General features: G+C 42.1%; 1 protein-coding gene and 1 long non-coding RNA gene across 7 annotated transcripts in view; both read left to right on the plus strand.

Annotated features, from left to right (window-relative positions):
* ZNF655 (zinc finger protein 655) overlaps positions 1–8,967 on the plus strand; it is a 52,825-nt gene that overhangs the window by 19,785 nt on the left and 24,073 nt on the right. The window lies entirely within an intron of this gene.
* On the plus strand, positions 9–8,833 carry LOC109379065 (uncharacterized). Its single transcript, XR_002123103.1, has 3 exons — positions 9–1,288; positions 7,988–8,161; positions 8,505–8,833. It is a non-coding gene; the product is annotated as an uncharacterized LOC109379065 (long non-coding RNA).

Raw genomic sequence — 8,967 nt, forward strand, 5'->3', positions numbered from 1 at the left:
GCTCCCAAGCCAACTCTTAACCAATGAGCCACTCGGCCAGCCCAGCCCTAATTTTTTTGACCCCTTAGTATTTTTTGTTGATGTGATCACTCTTCCTTGTAACTCTTGTTCTTTGGTTTTAGAAGCACCATATTCTTGTCTGCCTCTTGACTTCTCAAGGCCTTTCCCACTCCTGTTTCTCCACCTGTTCCTTAAACGTTGATTTCCCCCAAGACTGTTCTCAGCCCTCTCCTCTTTTCCATCCTGTGGATGATCCTATCCCCTTCCATGACTAGTTACCACTATATGCTGCTCTTGCTTCCAGCTGACTCCTGAATACTCGATGTTCACAGTATGCTTCTGAGCTCATGCTTTTCTGCCGTCCCCTACCTCCCTACTTCCAACGACTCCCTTGGTTAATTTTAGTAACCAAGGCCTACCAATGAAAGAATATGGCATTTTCAGGTAATGAGCTCTGGAAAAATGCCTCATCCTAGGAAATAGCACATGGGTAACTGAGTAAGTTTAAGAATGAAGTTCAAAGGAGGCCTAGGAGGTGTCATCTCAGCAAAGCATACTGCGTTTCCCACATCTAAAAATGTAACCTCATGTATCCATCCATTCATGAATACAGTTGCCAGGCACTGTGATATTTGGTGCTAGCCAATGGATACAATTAACCTAATCAAATGAGCACTTCTGAGCTCATGCTTTTGCGCCATGAACCTCCCTACCTTCCAATGACTACCTTGGTTAATTTCCTAAACCAGAAAACTTGGAGTCATTCTCTACTATTATCCATCCCTCCAAATTCAGTCACCAAATCCTATCAATTTTTCTTCAGAAAGACCTGATTCTGTTGCCTGTCACTGCCACTTCCTCATTTTAGGCCCATTATATCTTTTCTGGGTTATTGACATATCCCTATGCTTTGGTCATTTCCCCCACTCTAGGCTCGCCTCCATACTGCTGCCAGAATAAACTTCCCTGGAAACAAGTCTGATCATATTATTCTCAGCCTATACCATAAAGTCTAAAATCCTGAGTGTGGCTTATATGTCTCTTTATTATCTGGCTGTATTCTATTTTTCTGCCGTGTCTCCTGCTTCCTGCCCACATGGAGCATACATTTCGGTCATGTTGAAATTTTTCTGAATACACCTTAAATTGAGTATTCCCTTTTAGGTTTCTGAGTCTCAGCATATACTATTATTTTTTCCTGGAATACGCTTTACCTTGTTGATCCTGGTCATATTTCAAGACCCAGCTCACTGTCATTCTTTGAGGATGCCATTCCCAACTCACCTTGGTAGGTTTTTGTCATTCTTAATTTTGTGCTTTGAAGCACTTTGGTCATATATATCCATTTTAATACCTCTACCAGTATCTTGCACATTAGTAGGTGGTAAATATGTTTGTTGATTGGTGAAACCAAACAGGAAGTATATTAGTTTCTTAGGGCTGCTGTAACAAATCACCACAGCCATATGACTTAAAACAACTGAACTGTACTCTGTCACAGTTCTGGAGGCAAGAAGTCCATGTGGGCCAAATGCCCTCTGAGGGCTCTAGGAAAGAATCCTTCCTTGACTGTGCTTAGCTTCTGGTGGCTCCCAGCAATCCTTGGTGCTCCTTAGCTGGTAGCCGCATCATTCCAATCTCTCTCTAGGCCTTCTTCCCTGTGTATTTCTGTGTCTGACTCCTTTATCTTATAAAGATGCCAGTCATAGGATTTAGGACCCACCCATATCCATTATGACCTCATCTTAACTAATTGCTTTTGCAAAGACCCTGTTTCCAAATAAAGCTATATTCTGAGGTTCCAGTGGACATGAAGTTTTCTTGGGTGTGTGTGTTGGGGGTGGGGTGGAGGGGTGCAGAATACGACACTATTTAACCCAATACAGGAAGCACTGCTCATTTCTTTTGCTGTTAGAAGTAAATGTACTTGGGATCACATAGCTTTGTAGTTAAACTACTTGAACTGCAGAGATTTGCCCCTGCCTTTAAATTAGAAGCAGATCAGTCGAAAACCTTTTTTTTTTTTAAACCCTTGGCTACAAAGACACATTTTATTTGCCTGTTATTTCAGGAGGCGGCTGCTCTTTTCTTGGGCTTCTCTAGCTCTGTCTCAGACTGGCCCTTCTCTATCTGCCCTGGCATTCCAGGGGGTCCTGCCATGAAGGGGTATACCTCTCTAAATTCTATTTGTATCTTAGTCCAGAAGAGTTTTTAGAAATGGTCTATTTTGAACCCTTAGTGATTTATAGATTCTTCTCTTTTTTTTTTTTTTTTAAAATTTTTTTTTGGGAATTGGGGGATGGGAACAGTGCTGGGGAATTGGGGGAAGGGGGAACAGACAAGTTGTTGTCCTTTTGTTCTTCAGCCTAGTTGTGGAGGACATTGCTTCACTGGCCCAAGTTGGCACCATCATTGCGCTCTTCCTGGGCGAGGCAGATCAGTCGCCAGCTTCTGGACAGCTGCTCACTGCAGCTGCTGGCCGCTGCAGCTGCTGGCCGCTCACTGCGGCTGCTGGTTGCTCACGCTGGCTGCTGGCTACACACGGTAGCCCATGGCAACCCACTGCCACAGGGGCTGCAGCCTACGCCATCGCCTGTGACTCAAGGCAGCCCAGCTCCAGGTTGAGCTGTTGTTCAGCATCTTAGCTGTAGAGGGCAGTGTCACTGGCCCTCATATGTGGGATCCAAACTGCGGTCCTCTGGCGTCCCAAGCCAGCTCTTAACGACCGTGCCACTCGGCCGGCCCTATAGATTCTTCTCTTGATGGCGAAGAACTTCCTTTTAATGGATTGCTGGGAAATAATCAGGAGCACTTTTAAGCACCTAATGTGTGCAGAGTTCTTTACATAGTCCTGGGGTTGGAGAAAAAGAAATGGAAGACATGTATTACTCTAGAGATCCTTTCAGTATAAGTTGAAGGGAACACACACAAAAGTATTTCTCAGGAGAGGCCCAAAGACAATGTGGTTAATTAAATGCCATGAGGGAGGCAGGAACTGTATGCTTTAGATTCAAAGAAAATAAACCACTTCCAGCTGGGAGCTGGAGCCCGGTTAAATTTCACACACAAAAAAAGTCTGCCTTTGTGCTGGGTCGTGAAAAAGGAATAGGATTTTGATAGGTGAAGTTGGAAGGAGGCTGTTCCAGGTTGGGGGAGAAGGTTGAGCAGAAAAAGAAATGCGTGGATAGAAGTGTTCAGGACACGTTAGTTGAGATTGACTGGAGCATAAAGATGTGATAGGGGATGACATTGTAAAGGTCAAGTGGAGTAAGATTGTGGAAAATGAATGCCAGGCCAAAGAGTTCAGATTTTGTTTTGCAGAGATACTGAGGTATGTTAGTTTTTCTTAACAGGAGGATAGCAGCTGAGTGTTGTGTATCAAGAAGGAGAATCTGATTTGTTTAGGGAGCTGGGAAGTGCTTAGGGTCTGACTTTATGACATTAATAGTGATAACAGGAAGGCAGGGACAAAATCAAGAAGTATATTGTAAGTAGAAGCAATAGTACTTGTTTACTGAGTCGATGTGGAGCAGAGAAGGGAGTCCCCTCCCCTTTTCTATTTTGAAAAATGTTAAAGTTGCAGGAGAGCTGCAAGAATGTTATACCAAATAGTCATACGCCAGGAGGAGCAGTTTTGGGACTGGTACGAGAGCCACATGGAAATGTCTTTTTAGCTTATTGGTAATGCGATAGCTGATTTACAAATATCCCCCATGTCAGTAGATGGGAACACCACCCCTCCAGCTACTCAACCCAGAGAGAACCTTTGTTTCTCTCATATCTATATCTGTTACTCAATAATCCTGTCGTTGTGACCATCAACATTTTCCCCAGAATCCAAGTACTTCTTACTAGCTTCTCTGCCGCTATATTGGTCCAAGTCGTCATCATCTCTCATCTGGGTTGTTGCAATAGCCCCCTGACTGGTTGTCCTGCCTCTACTGTTGCCTCCCTACAGCCTCTGCCCAGCATAGTAGCCAGAATGATCCTGTTGAAATGTCATCTCGTCTTCCTCTGGTCAGAACCCTCCAGTGACTTCTGTTCTTCCTCAGTGAATGCAAACCTCTTACAGTAGTCTACTGGGTCCTATGCTCTCTGATCCCTTTTTTATGTCTCTGACCTCATTTCTTAGTACTTTCCCCCTTGCTCTTTCTGCTCCAGTCACACTTGCCTCCTCGAACACCCAGGACCTTTGCACTTGCTATTTCTTCTATGTGTAATGCTCTTTCCCAGATAACCCTTATCTAGTTCAAGCCTTTGCTTAAATGTCATTTTTTTAGTCCTTCTTTGACCACGGTATGTATGTATGTATTTATTTATTTAATTTTTTTAAGCTGAGCCATCCTGCCACCTGTTGGCAGCTCAGCGACTGCTCAGCTCGGGCTGGGCATCGAACTGCTGTTGCTCAGAGCTCAAACTCTCGAGCAAGCTCTTAACCAACTGAGCCACTCAGCCGGCCCCTTGACCATGGTATTTAAAATTGCAATCCTTCTGCCCACTCACTCTCCTGGCACTCTAACCCTTGTTACTTGCTTTTTTCCTCTTTATTACTTTTATCACCTTCTAATAGTATATAATTAACATTGCTTATTATCCATCTCCCTTGCTAAAATGAAAGATCTTAGAGGGCAGGATTTTTGTCTGTTTTGCTCTCTGATGTATCTCAGAGCCTGGAACTGTATCTGGCATGTTGTTGGTGCTCAGTAAAATATACTGAATGAATGTGAATGAGGGAAGTGTCATATGACTTGTAAAGATGAGTATTTCTAGGAGAAGGGTCACCTTCAGCTTCATGGAGAAGGTGATACTGAACAGGGCCTGAAAGCAGTAAGAGTTACATTCTTGACTATGTCTGGCAGGCTGTCAAATTTCTGGCAGTGGGCCAAATAAAAGACACATCCTTTAGGAGTCTAAGCCTTTATATGTTATGGTAGAGAATGAATAGAGTGGTTCAACAAACAGTAGAAGAGGCTTTGTGTAGGAGAGAAGATTAGAATGGGACTGGAAGGCAGGTAGGGCCCAGGTCAGGGAGCCATAGAAGAAGCTTTCATTTTAATATTTGCCTAAGCCAAGTACAGAAGGCAGTTATTATGAAATATGTCAAGTCCAGGTGGAGGCATGCCCCAGTTATTGCTTTTTCACTTGTTGATGAGCTGATGGAAACTCTTTGTTATCTTCTCTTTCTTGTGTTTCATCTTATTTAATGAATCCAGTTCTGAAGGGCTTCTAAGTTTAGATGTCCCAATCCTGTGGGACAGATTTGGCAGATTTAGAAAGCTCTAGAGTTATGCTGTCCAGTAGGTAGCCACTAGCCACAAGTGGCTAACTAAACTTAAAGTAATTAAAATTAAATAAAACAGGTCAGCTCCTCAGTTGTGCTAGCCACGTTTCAAGTGCTCACTAGCCACTGTTGGGTACTGTATTGGACAGCACAGATGTGGAATGTTTCCATAACCACAGAAAGTTCTGTTGGATTGTGCTGCTGAAGCCATCAGTGAAAGCCATGAGTGCTTATGGTACCTTGCTAAAAAATTGACCTTCCTAGCTAGTATTTAGACCTGATTGATGTCTTTATCAGTCTTTAAGTACCTAATTTGTTAGACCAGTCCCTGCTGTCCAGGAGCTTGCAATTTGTCTGACATGTAAGGTAAACACAGGTGCAAAGATATGGAAAAACATTAAACCAGTAATTCACTCACACCTATTAGAATGGATGTCATCTAAAAGTCAAGAGATAACAAGTGTTGGTAAGGATGTGGAGAAAGGGGAACCCTTGGGCACTGTTAGTGGTAAATTGGTATAGTCATTATGGAAAATGGTATGGAAGTTCCTCAAAAAATAAAAAATAGAACTACCAATATGATCCAGCAGTTCCACTCCTGGGTATCTGAAGGAAATAAAATCATTATTTAAAAAAGATATCTAGACCCCCATGTTTATTGCAATATTATTTATAATAGCCAAGACATGGAAATAACCTACATGCCCATCAACGGATGAATGGATAAAGAAAATGTGATATATGTATATAATGGAATATTACTCAGCCATAAAAAAGAGGAAATCCTGTCATTTGTGACAACATGGATGGACCTTGAGGTTATTATACTAAGTGAAATAAGACAGAGAAAGACAAATACTGTATGTATCTTACTTATGAGGTGTGATAAGAAAAATAGGGTGAATGTTTACACACAAAAAATGTAGTATAGTAAAAAACACATTGCCATTAATCCCCTCAAAATACTCCCCCTTGCTTCGAACACACTTATCCCATCATTCTTGCCACTTTCTCAGGCAGCTCTGGAAATTCTCTTTCGTGAGTGTCTTTAGTTGCACTGTCGTGGCTGCCTCAATGTCCTGAATCAATTCAAAACGTTTACCTTTCATGGTCATTTTGACTTGGGAACGAACCAAAAGATGCACGGTGCTAGATCTGGTGAATAAGGTGGATGAGGACACACTGTATAGTTTTTATTTGACAGAAAATGCTATACCAGAAGTGATATGTGACATGGAGCCTTTCCATTGTGATCAGATAATATGGTGAATGCTGCTGCCGAGTGCCATCCAATGGAGAGGCAGGGATCTTCAATATGGGAAGTGGTGCATCAAACCTTAGTAACAGTGTGTGACAAGTTTCAACTTGTTCGGTGCAGTCAGTCGGGTGTGAGTGGAAAGAAGGTATATTTTTAAGTGTGCCATAAATCATCCTCTATCATGACAAGGCTCCATGTCACACATTGCTTCTGGTATATGGCTACTTCTGTCAAATAAAAATATTATGGTGTGCCCTCATCCACCTTATTCACTGGATCTGGCACCGTGCGACTTCTGGCTCTTCCCCAAAGCCAAAATGATTCAGGACATCGAGGCAGCCACTACAGCACAACTAAAGACACTCACGAAAGAGGACTTCCAGAACTGCTTCAGAAAGTGGCAAGAATTATGGGATAAGTGTGTTTGAAGCGAGGGGGAGTATTTTGAGGGGGATTAATGGCAATGTGTCTTTTACTGTAATAAAATTTTTTTAATTTAAATATTCACTGTATTGTTTGATCACATCTTGTACATTTTAGATGAAAGAAATGCTGCTGCATTGGAAATTCCTCAGCACCACCTTCTACTAGAACAGTGGTTCTCAACCTTCCTAATGCCGCAACCCTTAATACAGTTCCTTATGTTGTGGTGACCCTCAACCATAAAATTATTTTCGTTGCTACTCTATAACTGTAATTTTGCTACTGTTATGAATCGTAATGTAAATATCCTTTTGTTTTCCAATGGTCTTAGGCGACCCCTGTGAAAGGGTCATTCAACCTTCAAAAGGGTTGCAACCCACAGGTTGAAAACCGCTGTACTAGAAAGATCCCTCTGAATACAGGGCCTGCTTTCCCTAGTAAAGGGGTCAGCAAACTGCGGCTCATGGGCCACATGCGCTCTTTGGGTATGGTCTGTCTCAAAAGTTTGCCGACCCCTGGAAGAGCCAATCCTGTCCCTTACAACAATTTAAAATTATTTGAGAACCATAAATATACTTTTACGTAATCATCATTATGTGAATAATATCCTTTAAAAGTTTTATAAGTGAAACTATGATAGTTTTATTTTCATTTTCAATTTTACTTCAGAGCCTGTGGCTTCCGAGCCACAGTTTGCTGATCCCTGGCGGCTCTTCTGTCTCAAAATTTTGCTGACCCCCGCTCTAGCATTACTGCAAAACAACTTCTCTAGCTTCAGTAAGCCCTATTTAATAAGTAAAACTTATTTGTATGAAAGTAAATGGTAGATATTTTTCTATCATGTCTCCCTTAGATACAGCTAGGGTACAGAATTTGTTTTCATATATTCTCTTAGATTTGAAATAGATTTGGAAATATTTATCTATATTATGCTTCATATTTTAAACAACTTTTCCTTCTGTTCTCCCCTCCCCCATCCCCAACTGCCTTTATCAAATTCTCCCAATTTGCACTTTTTCTAAAAGCTGCAAGTAAAGTCTGAGTATGTCTGCGTTCATGAGTAAGCATGTGAACATCTGTGTGTAGAGAGAGACTCTCAGCAGGAGGAAGGTGTTGGTGTCTGATAATATGGTGGGAGTCTTCCATTACCAGAGAGACAATCCATATGGCCCTGGTACTATGTGGATAGAACGTCTGAGGTAAAGTTCTCCTCTTTTATTTATCTGTTCAGTCCCTGCCCCTTTTCACACCTATACATCAACATCACCCTTCCTGTGATCTGAGATATCACACTTCCCTGAAACTCTGCTTTCCTTTTCTGTTAATCCCAGTGTATCTGTCTGGTTGGCTGCTTCATATATAAATCCTAACTTTTGCTTCTCCACCACTGTCTCCAAATCTGCTCAACTTGTATCCATCTTTTCCCTATACTGCAAGGCGATCTTGCTACTTTTTTTAATCAGATACTTCTGGAATACTTTGATCATCCTGTTTCTTACCAGTTTCTCTTGTTACATTTACCTTTTTCATATTTTTTGTCAGATGGTGAAACCTGGACTGAGGAGCAATTAATTATAAAACAGAAAACTCTTGAAGTAGGGATACAACTACATGAAGGAGATGAATGTGAACAAAACAAACATGAGGGAGCCTTTGAATATGGATGAAACTTCAGTAATATGGCAAACTTTATCCGACAACCACAAATTCTTACTGATGAGAAACCTCAAATGTGTAATATTTGTGGAAAATTATTTAGGCAGAGCTCCTACCTTATTCAGCATGAAAAAATCCAGTACACGGGCCGGCCGAGTGGCGCAATGGTTAAGAACTGGCTTGGGACACCAGAGGGCCCCGGTTCGGATGCCACATATGAGGGCCAGTGACACTGCCCTCTACAGCTAAGATGCTGAACAACAGCTCGACCTGGGCTGCTGTGAGTCGCTGGCTACGGCGTAGGCTGCAGCCCCTGCTGCAGTGGGTTGCCATGGGCTACCGTGTGTAG

This window comes from Hipposideros armiger, unplaced genomic scaffold, assembly GCF_001890085.2.
Source record: "Hipposideros armiger isolate ML-2016 unplaced genomic scaffold, ASM189008v1 scaffold_21, whole genome shotgun sequence".
Taxonomy (NCBI): Eukaryota; Metazoa; Chordata; class Mammalia; order Chiroptera; family Hipposideridae; genus Hipposideros; species Hipposideros armiger.